Below are 13,619 nucleotides of genomic sequence, written 5' to 3'. Positions count from 1 at the left end.
ATGCCCTCCACCGCATCTCCTCCACTTCCCGCTCCTCCGCCCTTGAGCCCCGCTCCTTCAACCGCCACCAAGACAGAACCCCACTGGTTCTCACCTACCACCCCACCAACCTCCGTATACAACGTATCATCCACCGTCATTTCCGCCACCTCCAAACGGACCCCACCACCAGGGATATATTTCCCTCCCCTCCCCTATCAGTGTTCCGCAAAGACCACTCCCTTCGTGACTCCCTCGTCAGGTCCACACACCCCACCAACCCAACTTCCACTCCCGGCACCTTCCCCTGCAACCGCAGGAAATGTAAAACTTGCGCCCACACCTCCTCCCTCCCTTCCCTCCAAGGCCCCAAGGGATCCTTCCATATCCGCCACAAGTTCACCTGTACCTCCACATACATCATCTATTGCATCCGCTGCACCCGATGTGGCCTCCTCTATATTGGGGAGGTGGGCCGCTTACTTGCGGAACTCTTCAGAGAGCACCTCAGGGACGCCCGGACCAACCAACCCAACCACCCCGTGGCTCAACACTTTAACTCTCCCTCCCACTCCACCGAGGACATGCAGGTCCTTGGACTCCTCCACCGGCAGAACATAACAACACGACGGCTGGAGGAGGAGCGCCTCATCTTCCGCCTGGGAACCCTCCAACCACAAGGGATGAACTCCGATTTCTCCAGTTTCCTCATTTCCCCTCCCCCCACCTTGTCTCAGTCGGTTCCCTCAACTCAGCACCGCCCTCCTAACCTGCAATCCTCTTCCTGACCTCTCCGCCCCCACCCCACTCCGGCCTATCACCCTCACCTTGACCTCCTTCCACCTATCCCACCTCCATCGCCCCTCCTCCCTACCTTTTATCTTAGCCTGCTTGGCACACTCTCCTCATTCCTGATGAAGGGCTTATGCCCGAAACGTCGAATTTCCTATTCCTTGGATGCTGCCTAACCTGCTGTGCTTTAACCAGCAACACATTTTCAACTAACAATCCGCATACATGAACACCAACTAGCCACGAAACGACACGACCAGCTATCCCTAGTAGCCACACACTCAGACAACAAGCAACATGAATTCGACTGGGAAAACACTACTATCATAGGGCAAGCCAGACAGAGAACAGCCAGGGAATTCCTAGAGGCATGGCATTCATCCACAAACTCCACCAACAAACACATCGACCTGGACCCAATATGCCAACCACTACAGCGGACAGCTGAAACTGACACCCGGAAGCGGCAAGGACAGACCACTATAAATACCGGAAGAAACATCAAAGATGTGCTTCGCAGGAGGCTCCAGAGCACTGATGATGTCTCCTAGCCAGGGGACGAAACGTTTGCAACAAAAACTTCCAGCTCGGCGAACAGAACCACAATTGTTGGAGGTGCTATGTTTTGAATGAGTTGCTAAACTAGGTGTCCGTCTGCCTGCTCAGATAAATGTAGAAGATCCCACAGTGTTATCCAAACAAGAGCTGGATATTGGGATCAATATTCACACAGCTACTTGTGCACAGATCGACTCTGCGTTTCCCTAAATATTGCCTGTAGATAAATTTGTTTTCATGTAACTGTTTTTTCGAGATCTGGGGCATATGTTATGTAAGTATGTTGTGCTAATCTGGTGTTTGGAATGCATTGACTGCTGAGTCGTATCACATGGTCTTGTAAGTAACTACAGGAAGAGTGACAAGCAGGAGGGCAGAGAAACACAGAATTGTTATAGCATAGAAGGAGGCCATTCAGCCCATCGTATCTGCGCCAGTTCCCCAAAAGAGCCGGGATATAGATAAGGCAGGTGTCTTTCCGTAAGGTGGGGGATTTCAAAATTAAGGGACTTTATTTTAAGGTGAGAGGAGAAAGATGTAAAAGGGAGCCGAGAGACATTGTTTTTTACACAGGGAGTGGTTCATATGTGGAGTGGACTTCGCGAGGAAGTGGTGGATGCGGGTACAGTTACAGCATTTAAAAGTAGAAGTACATGAATAAGAAATGTTTGGAGGGATATGGGCCAAGCACAGGCAGGTGGGACTAGTTTAGTTTGGGATTATGTTCACCGTGGACTGGTTAGACTGAATGGTCTCTATGGCTCTATGATCTGATTGTGGCCTTAGCTCCACTTTCCATCTTTCCCTCAGTATCCTCTGGTTGATCAGGAATCTTTCTAATCCAGCTTTAAAGATTTCCAATGACCCCCCCACCTCTAGACTGTTCTCTAGACTAATGACCCTCTGAAAGAATAAACGCCTCCTCAACTCTTACATGAGAGACACCTTATTCTTAAACCATGATTCAGGTTGTAATGTCTCTTATGGGGGTCAGTTAGTTTGGAAGGGTGGTTTACAATTGTTATGGACCAGGCCTAACCCACTCAAAACATTTCAAGAAGGTAGCCCAGAACCTAACTTTTCTAGGTATTTTAAGCAGGTGTAAGGTGAATATTTCAGGAGCAACATAGCTGGTCAAATCACTTGGTTTTAAGTAAAACAGAATTTATTTACACATGAACAAAAGAAAATCGAATTTAGAATAACACAACTATTTGAAAGCACAACTAACACAAAAACGTAACATAACAAAGAGCTGTTCTGCAACGTCCTATAACACCCCTTTAGCAAAATGGTAGGTTCTTACAGGAGAGAGATTGCAGAGAGAGGGGATTAACATGGAGCTGTCTCTCTGAGTCCCCTGCTAACCCAAAACTAGAAAAAACCCTGAATTTGGAAAACTGGCCGCTCCCCTTTCATTGTACAACTGTTTCTAAAAAAAAGTCTTTTCAAGTAGATACTTCCAGACATGTTGGAACCTCTGCCTTTATGACCCCTCTCAAAATAAAACAGAATAACCTTGTTAAAGGAGCAGCTTTGTTACACAAGTCAGAGTGATGCCAAAATTATGAGTTCAATTCCTGTAAAGGTTGAGGTCACTATGTCCTCTCAACTTTGTCCCTCACCTGAAAAGTGTTGAATCTCAGGGTAAACGCACCACCAGACATCTCTCTCTTTCTTTCTCCACTGATAGAATAACCCTTTGATTTTCTGGGACTATGGCCACTTTACCTTTGGTATGTTCTGCAAAGGCAAACATCATCTCAGCATCTACCCTCAGGCTCATATATGTTTCAAGGATGTCACCTCCTATTCTTCAAAACTCCAAAGAACCCAGGTCCAACCTTTTCTCAGAAAATATCCTCCTTGTTCTAGGCACCAGTTGAATGCACCTTCTCTTAGCTGTAATTTTGAGTAAGGAGACCAAAACTGAACACACAACTCCAACTGTGCTCGCACCAATATCCAATTTAATATTTTAATATTCCATGACCCTTGCAAGAAATTTAAACATCCCATTTACCTTCTTAATCACTTGCTGTATCTGCATTCTAACTTTCCCATGTATCAGGACACCTGGATCCTTCTGTGATCCTTCTGAATTAACATTTAATATCTCTTGCACATTCTAGATTTCTCTTAGAGTGCAGTTCCAACAACAGTCAAGGAGCTTGATACAATACAGAATAGCCAGGTGATGTTTTTGACAAGCTTCAATAGGCCAAAGGACCTTTTGCTATTTTATAGACCTCTATAACAAAACAATCCACTTGATTGGCACCTCATCCACAAACCTTCACTCTTACCACCACGAAGGTTCAGTTGCAGCAGTGTGACCGTTTACAAGGTGCTCTGCAAAGATTCATCAAAGCTCCTTAGGCAGCACCATCTGAACCCATGACCAGTTTCATCTTGCAGGACAAGGGCAGCAGATACCTGGGAACACCACCCACTACGAGTTCCCATCTAAGCCACTCACCATTAGATTAGATTACTTACAGTGTGGAAACAGGCCCTTCGGCCCAACAAGTCCACACCGACCCGCCGAAGCGCAACCCACCCATACCCCTACATTTACCCCTTACCTAACACTACGGGCAATTTAGCATGGCCAATTCACCTGACCCGCACATCTTTGGACTGTGGGAGGAAACCGGAGCACCCGGAGGAAACCCACGCAGACACGGGGAGAACGTGCAAACTCCACACAGTCAGTCGCCTGAGTCGGGAATTGAACCCAGGTCTCTGGCGCTGTGAGGCAGCAGTGCTAACCACTGTGCCACCGTGCCGCCCTATTGTGACTCCGAAATATATCACTGTACCTTCACTGTCGCTGGGCCAACTACTTCCCTAAAGGCAATGTGGGTCTCCTTACAGCAAGTGGACAAGCAGCGGTTCAAGAAGGCAGCTCACCATCACCTTCTCAAAGGCTAGTGGGAATGGGGTGACCTTATATAGGTTTATATAGTCACAAAGGACATGGATAGGGTAAATGCACAAGTTCTTTTTTCCAGGGCAGGGGAGTCCAAAACTAGATGGTGTAGGTTTAAGGTGAGAGAGGAAAGATTTAAAAGGGACCGGAGGGGCAATATTTTCATGCAGATGGTGGTGCATGTATGGAACGAGCTGCCAGAGGATTTATGGAGGCAGGGACAGTTACAACATTTAAAAGACATCTGGATTGGTAAATGAATAAGAAGGTTTGGAGGGATATGGGCCAAATGCTGGCAAATGGGACTTGTTTAATTCAGGATATCTGGTCAGTGGGGATGAGTTGGATCGAAGGGTCTGTTTCTGTGCTGTATGACTCTGTGACTACTCCACACCCTGGACTCCTGAATCCTTGGGCAGCGAGGATGCAGAGCAACCTGGAGGATAATGCATTGTTTGACAACAGATTTGCCCAGTTTAAAATGCCTAATAGCAACACAGGCAGGTTCTGAGGAATACAAGGTCCTCTTTCGCTGGGAAACATTCTGACAATGAATAGCCCTCAGCGATTGAAAATCAAATTGTTTGTTTTCATGAAGGTCTGTGGCATAGAAAAAGGCTCTTCAGCCCATTGAGTCTGTGCCAGTAAAAAACAATCACCTAACTATTTTAATCCCATCTTCCAGCACTTGGCTCCTAGCCTTGTATACCTTGGCATCACAAGTGCACGCCTAAATATTTCTTAAACGTTATGAGGGTTTTATGTTAAATGTGTCCAATGTTTCTAACTGTGCTCTGACAGTACCCGCTTTACTGTAATGAATAGCCACACAGGCGTGGAAATGGAAATAATTTGCACTTCTGAAATGCTTCACACGACCTCAGGTAACCCTAAAATCCTTTAACATCAACGAATCACTTCTGCTGCAATGCAAGAAACTTGCAGAGTTGGTCCGATGGGTGATTGCCCAACCAAGTTGCCTGATCAGGGTGGAGTTGAAAGATAACATTGTGGAAGATCTGCAACAAGAAACGATGATTCTTTAACTTTCTCTTTTAAAACAGAGATCACCCAGGCTGCAGATTGCCTCACCCTCAAACCCTCCAGTTGGAGCTTCTGCTTTGTTTGACTGGCAAGCACCACTGAGCAATGTGGTACAGACAAACAAGTGAATGAGTGGCATCTGGAGGTTGGCAGAGTACCTCTGTCATAGGTGAGCTGGCACCTCACCTGGTGGGGAGGGATGGACTGAGTAGACTCTGGGTGGGCACCAGATGAGTTCAACCTTGCTCAAGGGAAGGGAGTAGCAAGCTGGTTCAGTGGTTAGCACTGCTGCCTCACAGGACCAGGGTCCTGGGTTTAATTCCAGCTTTGGGTGACTATGTGTGGAGTTTGCACATTCTCCCCGTGTCTGTGTGGGTTTCCTCCGGGTGCTCCAGTTTCCTCCCACAGTCTAAAGATGTGCAGGCCAGGTGAATTAGCCATGCTAAATTGCCCACAGTGTTAGGTGCATTAGTCAGAAGGAAATGGGTGTGGACTTGTTGGGTTGAAGGGCCTGTTTCCACACTGTAGGGAATCTAATCTAATCTTACTTATGACTCATAGAGTCATACAGCATGGAAACAGACCTTTCAGTCCAACTCATTCATGCCCATCAGGTTCCCCAAACTAAACAAGTCCCAATTGCCTGCTTTTGGTCCATAACCCTCTAAACATTTTCTAATCGTGTACTTGTCCAAACATCTTGTACAGGTTATAATTGTACCTGTCTGTGTTTTAGCAGCTGCTACATTCTGCTCCCCCACCTCAGTCTTTTGAACAGAAAGAAGCTTATGCAAGTGATGAAGGGCTTATGCCCGAAACATCGACTCTCCTGCTTCTCACATGCTGCCAGACCTGTTGTGCTTTTCCAGCGCCACACTTTCCAACAAGTGAATTTCAAACCTAATTGTGAACGTTGCTTATAGTTGTTGTCATGTGAAAACCACTGTGTACATTGCTCAAGCCTATCATACCATTATATGTACGAGAAAGGAAAACTCCCATCGCAATAATCCATACAGGATTGTGGTACACAGTCAATATTCAGTAATCAGAACAAATAAACATGAGAGTGGTGATAACAATGGGTGTTCCAACCACCTTGCAGGCCTGTGTGCATGTACAGCATTGTTCGTAGTCACCGTGCCCATCTGTTGAATATCCTGAGTTATACAAAAATGAGTGCAGTTAGGATTGCAGCTAGGTATGTGAGGAGCCCAATTCATGGATGACAGGTTATGGACATATGATGGTATGGCCTGTTTGTTCACACTTGTTTAGAGTGGTGTCTAACAGTGTCCTCTGTCTCTCCACAGCACAATGGAGAGTTTCATGGTAACCCATCCAAAGATCCTTCTTTTATAACTTCAATGTCTTCAACATCAAAGATCCTCAAACCAACTTTGTCACGAGGAATAATTGGACTCCCTCACGAGCATGTCCTTGCTGTCATTATGCCACACCTTGGTGAGCTGCCCCAACTGACAGCAAGGAATGTTCATTGGATCATCTCCAGGAACAAATGTTTGAGCTGTTTGTGACTAATCTGGGACAGGACTTTGCCTTGGCCGGCCTGCCTGACGTCCTCCCTTAGCTGTTCAATCCTCCAGTTACCATGGGTTCTGCACAGGGTGCAGTTTTGCTGCTCACCGTCTGGCCTGATTTTGTCATGGATTGTCTGGTTAATCATCTTGGCATAGCCCTCCAGTATGGTCAGTAAATGGTGGTTAACCTGATTCTCCATTAGTTGTCCTGTGGTCTCCTATTGATTGTTTATATTCAGTCCTTCAAAAGCTCGTTTGACTTATTGGATCAAGATTCTGAGTTTATTGTCCAAATTAGCCAAATCAGGAGTACCCCCATCCCTGTATCCGCAGGGGATATGATCCATGACGTACCATGGAAACCCAAAACTGCAGATAGGAGCGAACCCATGCATTTCAATGGGAAATGTACCTTCCCGGCAGCCCCTGGTCCCTGGTTCTGGAGCGTTCCCTTTTATATGTTCAGCCCACAGTAAACCGTAGGTGACTGAAGCCACTGAAAACGATTCCATGGATATGGGGGTCTCCCTGTATTGACTCTTGACACTCCTGCCCATATGCTATGGATCGATCATTAAAGAGTTCCGTTCTCTTTCAGCTGCCGGGCTGGGTTTTCCCTCATTGTTCTCTGTCCCTTGTTCCATTATTCCGTGAGTCAGATGGGAATAGATTAATTTTAATGGAGAAGGGCACCACTCCAGTCACTGTATCCCTGATGCACCTATTATGACTGGTTGTTATCAAATAAGATTTTACCACAATTATTAGTCCATTGGTGTGTGAGTGTGTGGGACAAGCTGGGAGAGGATCCTTCACTCCTGGTCTTAGCCTGTTTTTAATTTCATACTCGAGGAAGTCTCCCTAGTGGGGTATCTCCATCCAAACTCTTACCCCTTGTCCAGGCTGTGCGTAGGGCAGTCAACTATCATGCACCCGTTCTCAGAGAAACCAATCAATTGTCTGTGACCCCCACACTCCTGTAAGACAGTGTGGAACTCCCATTGGGTTTCCTGTACACCATGAGCTAATAGTTACATCCAAATATCACTGACTTCAGAGTGGTCCCAGACAATCCCATCTACACACACCACGTCACCTGGTGGGTTATATCCCAGGGATCCTGGGTACATCGTGCTCCCTTGTGCCTGCGCAACATTTTTGGACAATCATTATAAAAACACACAATAAATAACACACAACCTTCTGTAAGGGTTACGTCGCTGTCTTCGATTAGCCACCCCAGTGCTCTTCCTAAAAACAGAACAGCAGTAATTTCTGAAGTTATCTTTCCCTAATGTCTGACACCGTGTTGTAGGTAGTATTTTAGAATTGTCAAGTTGTCCAATTGTCTCCCAATCCTGGCCCCGCCCCCTTAACAAAAGGGGCAATGGAATAAATGTTCCCCCCCCCCCCCAGCAGGGTGTAGTGTGGAGGAGGTGGGTTATCACCTGCCCTGTAAATGGATGGTTAGCAGGCGACAGGAGTTGTTCCTGATTGGCTCTCACGTATCAGCTTGTGCACACAAGTGGCTGGGGACTTTCAAGGCTATTTCCATTACAGAGTCATCCTCAATGTGTAAACCACAGTCCCAGCTGTGAGGACAGCAATCTTGGTGTTGACCCCTTTTTCCGGACCGCCCACTGCCAGGTTGGAATCTTTGGTGCCTGTCACTCTTGAACAAAATGGCTGGTTCCCCACAGTTACGGGATGTATTCAGCTTGGAGTTTATTTGTGGAAGTTTCCTTCTTCTAGGGGCAGGGGAGTTTTTTTTTTCTTTATTCGTTCATGAGATGAGGGCAATACTGGCTAGGCAGCATTTATTGCCAGGAGAAAGCGAAGACTGCAGATACTGGAGACCAGTGCTGAGAGTGTGGTGCTGGAAAAGCACAGCAGGTCAGGCAGCATCCGAGGAGCAGGAGAGTCGATGTTTCGGGCATAAGCCCTTCATATTCCTGATGCTGGAGCACCTGCTGTGCTTTTCTAGCACCACACTCTCAATCCAGCATTTATTGCCATCCTTATTGTCCGAGAGTCAACCACACAGCTGTGGGTCTGGAGTCACATGTAGGCCAGACTAGGTAAGGATGGCAGTTTCCTTCCCTAAAGGACATTAGTGATCCAGTTGGTTTTTTCCAACCATCAACAATGGATTCATGGTCATCATTAGACTCGTAATTTTAGATTTCTCTTTTACTAATTTCAAATTCTACCATCTGCTATGGCAGGATTCGAACTCGGGTTCCCAGAACATTCGCTGGGTGTCTGGCTTAATCGTCCAGTGATAATACCATTAGGCTATCATCTCTCCTTACATGGAGGGGGACAGTCTTTTTGGAAATCCTTGCTGTGTTCCTGCCCCTTCCTTCATTGCTCCAAGTTGGAGGGAGGCTATAAGAAGTCCGGACCTTCCGGACTTTAACTGCCTTTCCCACACAACAATTAATTTGTGGAAGACCCAAGCCTCATTAAAGGAGGGGGGGGGTGGGATTCAGAGGCGTTGAATCCCACTACGCATTCTGAAGCACGGTAGTCAAGGATTTGGGCTGAAAATGTGTTGCTGGAAATGCGCAGCAGGTCAGGCAGCATCCAAGGAACAGGAGAATCGACGTTTCGGGCATAAGCCCTTCTTCAGGAATTATGCCCGAAACGTCGATTCTCCTGTTCCTTGGATGCTGCCTGACCTGCTGCGCATTTCCAGCAACACATTTTCAGCTCTGATCTCCAGCATCTGCAGTCCTCATTTTCTGATGAAGGGCTTATGCCTGAAACGTCGAATTTCCTGTTCCTTGGATGCTGCCTGACCTGCTGCACTTTTCCAGCAACACATTTTCAGTCCTCACTTTCTCCCAGTCAAGGATTTGGACCCAGTTCTTCTGTTGTTGATTAGTGAGAGAGTTGCACATCATGTCCCTGAAAACCTGAACAAATGGGACCCAGAATCTCTGGGCCAAGCTGTTTCCCTTGTTGTTGTCTGCAGTTATGTAACACCTCGGTAGGGTCTACCTATCCTACCATCTTCATCTCGTCAAGGTGAGGAGGGCTGAATGATTTAGGCACATGGTTCACATTTGGTTTGCTCACTGGAGTCCAGACCACATAGGTTAGATAGTAGATAGACCTTGTCAGAACACGTACGTGGGTCTGAGGTGGAATCAAAGAGAGTGACCTTGTTGGCGATGTCCACTGGCTGGGTGGCTGGAATGTGTGTTGTGTGTGTAATGTGACCATCAGCTGTTTGACACTGGGTGACCACAGGGATTCACAGGCTCTGGTTTCGGCTGTGGGTTGGGGGTGTGTGGGCTAAAGGTGCTATCACCTGGGAGAAGGATGACAGGGGACTTCATCTGTGGGCAGGTGTGGATATATCAGTGTGGGGCCTCACGTTATCTCCATTGGGAGGGAGTACCCTGAAGGCACACATTATTCCATTCTGGGTGGAGACTTGGTTCACTAAAGATTGCATCTGGCACTTTGAATGATTCCCACTCGGGCCTGATGTGTATTACTTTGCATTGCTGGCTTAGAGAACCTGTATAGCTTCCTGGAGATCCCTACACTGTTGTTCCAGCTTGACAATTATGCTAAGGCAGCCTCTTGGTTTCTAATGGCCCTTCTGTCACTATTTGGCCCTTTCCCATTGTGACTGGAACTATGGGTCAGGTTTTCCTGTATTCTGGTGTGCTGCTCTTTAACTACAAGTTTTACCTTTTCCAGTTCATCAGGAGTGATTTCTAGTTGATCCCGCTGCAATCTAATCTCAGCTGGTGGACTATGGGAAACTTCTAGGCTGCATGCTATTGCTATTGCTGTGGTTATTTTAATGGCCTTCTTTCCCAGCTTGTTATGTGTATCTTGCGATATGTTTTGAGCCATTGGATCTGTGGCACAGGGCCAGGCTAGACTGCGACAGAATTCTGTCCATTTGGACCACGGTTTGAAAAGGTATTGCCTGAAAGTGTCCTCCTATGTCAGGTGAGGAGATAACCATCCTTTTTGCTAGCAAACATGTTATTGCTGGGTCCTTTACTGTATTTCTCTGACATGTTATTAGGTATGGGAAGTGGCTGTAGTTGGGGTAAGGCATCAACAAAACTCCTGTTGGAGCCTCTCCAAGTCTTAGACATGTATAACTAGAGCACGGTGACCCCGAGATAGGTCTTTAACCCCTTCTCATGCCCAGAACTGTAGGTTTTCCCACACATGTATGTTACATCTATCCCTGATTCCCTGACCCAATCTCTGGTTCCTTGTTCTTTAAAACACCTAGCTGTCATTTTGATCGGGGTAATAGAGTATGTAGGGGTGTCAACAGCTACCGGTGTCTCGACTCCTTTTAAACAGAAAAGTAAAGCTTCCTTGGGTAATGTTGTAGAACAGAGGGACCAAGGGGGTTCAGATACAAAAGTCTTTGAAGTTTGCATCACTTATAGAAACTGAGCATCCAAGGAACAGGAGATTCGACGTTTTGGGCATAAGCCCTTCCTCAGGAATTATTCCCGAAGAAGGGCTTATGCCCGAAACGTCGAATCTCCTGTTCCTTGGATGCTGCCTGACCAGCTGCGCTTTTCCAGCAACACATTTTCAGCTCTGATCTCCAGCATCTGCAGTCCTCATTTTCTCCTCCATCACTTATAGAAAGGCAGTTAAAAAAGCATTTGGCATGCTTGCCTTCATTGCTCAGTTCTTTGAGTATAAGAGTTGGGAAGTCATATTGAGGTTGTTCAGGACATTGGTGAGGCCTCTTCTGGAATACTGTGTCTGGTTCTGGTCACCCTGTTATAGGAAGGATATTATTAAGCTGGAGAGGGTTCAAAAGAGGTTTACCAAAATGTTGCCTTTTATGGAAGGTTTGAGTTATAAATAAGGATAACTGGGACTTTTTTCACTGGAGTGTAGGAGGTTGAGAGGTGACCTGATAGAAGTTTATAAAATAATGAGCAGTGTAGATAGAGTTAATGGTAGTTGTCTTTTCTCTAAGGTGGGGGATTTCAAGACCAGGGGGCACATTTTTAAGGCGTGAGAAGAGAGATTTAAAAAAGACATGAGGGGGTAATGCTTTTTAAACAGAGTGGTTCATGTGTGGAGTGTACTTGCTGAGGAAGTGGTGGATGTGGGTACAGTTACAATGTTTAAAAGACATTTGGATAAGTTCATGAATAGGAAAGGTTTGGAGGGATATGGGCCTAGAGCAGGCAGGTGGGACTGGTTTGGGATTACATCTAGCATGGACTGGTTGGACCGAAGGGTCTGTTTCTCTGCTATGACTCCATGACTCTTTGGGATTAAAAGTTCCCTCAAATCTCTTGAACTCAAAATAAAGTTCCTTCAACTCTGAAAATAAAGAATGACTTTCCCGTGACTCTGTCCCTGCCAAACACTCTTGGGGTAGGGACAAGGAATGGAAATCCAGAATAAACTTTCCTCTGCTCATTCGATCTTAAAGTAAACTAAAAACCAAATCCCCTCAGCTCCATCCCCATTGAGCACTCCCAGGACAGGGTTAACAAGGGTTTAAAATTCAGGGCAAAATTTATTCTACTCATTGGAATAGAAAATAAATAAATTAAGGCTCCCCTCAGACAGACCCCCGTCAAACACTTCTGGGACAAATAAGAAACATAGGGAGTCTATGATTCTATGATCTCTATAATCCCATCCAGCCACTTATGGTTCTTGCCATGAGTCCAACATATCTCTCGGGTTTTTATACAAGAGGTAAATGCCTATCCCACTACCCTTTTCCAGTTGGTACTTTGCTTGCTCTAGGTGCAGAAGACCTGGCTGATTGGCTGATTTCTGGGCAGCTGCCTGCATCCTCAGTTACTCACTTGAACCCTGGCTGTCATGTGGGGTAGGTGCCCTCTTAATTACAGCTCAGGCTGAAACCCGAGGATACCCAGGCAAGTGGTTTTGACTTCGGAGGACATGACGATCACTTCTTATCAAAAACCTCCCAGGGACGCCAAATGTTGTCTCATGCAAGTTCAACAACACCAACCGGAATATTTTGATTGAATTTGCTCAGGGTGTCCCACAATCCCGGTAGAGTCAAATCACTCTGAGCACCAGCTGGTATCAATGTAAAACTGTCCCATTGTTATTACTGAAGCAAGTTACAATCGTTTTTACAACAAAAACAATACTATGTTTCCTCCCACAGTCCAAAGATGTGCAGGTTAGGGTGGATTGGCCTATCTAAGTTGCTTCATAGTGTTCAGGGATGTGTAGGTGTGGTACATTAGGCAGATGTAAATGTAGAGTAATAGGGTTGGGGAATGGGTCTGAGAGGGTTACTCTTCAGAGGGTTGGTGTGGACTTGTTGGGCCAAAGGGCCTGTTTCCACTCTGTAGGGAGTCTATGATTCTATGATCTCTATAATCCCATCCAGCCACTTATGCTTACAATACTTCCCAATTCTCTTGTAGATTTGCGGAGCCGCTCTCTCTCTCTCTCTCTCGCTGTGGGACTGTGACGCTGCTTTCTCTCTTCCTCTCTCTCTAGATGGTCAGTGGGTCTCTACCTTTGGCCATGCTGGCCCCTTCAGAAAGTCCAATAGGATCTAAGAGATTGATCTGCAAAAGAACCCTGTTTTTATATCTTTTTGGGTGGTCTTCTAGAACTTTCTATAGTTTTGGCCAACTGGGGAATACACCTAATAGTTTGAAACAGAGTCAATCGTTAGGATGGCATACCACTGTTTGTTTCTTTGTGTAGCAGGACCCAATGGTTTTCTGTCCGGGCTCTGCCTTGTTTGGTGGATGGGTTGTTGGGGA

Source organism: Hemiscyllium ocellatum, chromosome 47 (genome assembly GCF_020745735.1).
Source record: "Hemiscyllium ocellatum isolate sHemOce1 chromosome 47, sHemOce1.pat.X.cur, whole genome shotgun sequence".
NCBI lineage: Eukaryota > Metazoa > Chordata > Chondrichthyes > Orectolobiformes > Hemiscylliidae > Hemiscyllium > Hemiscyllium ocellatum.
This window is presented reverse-complemented; position numbering follows the sequence as displayed.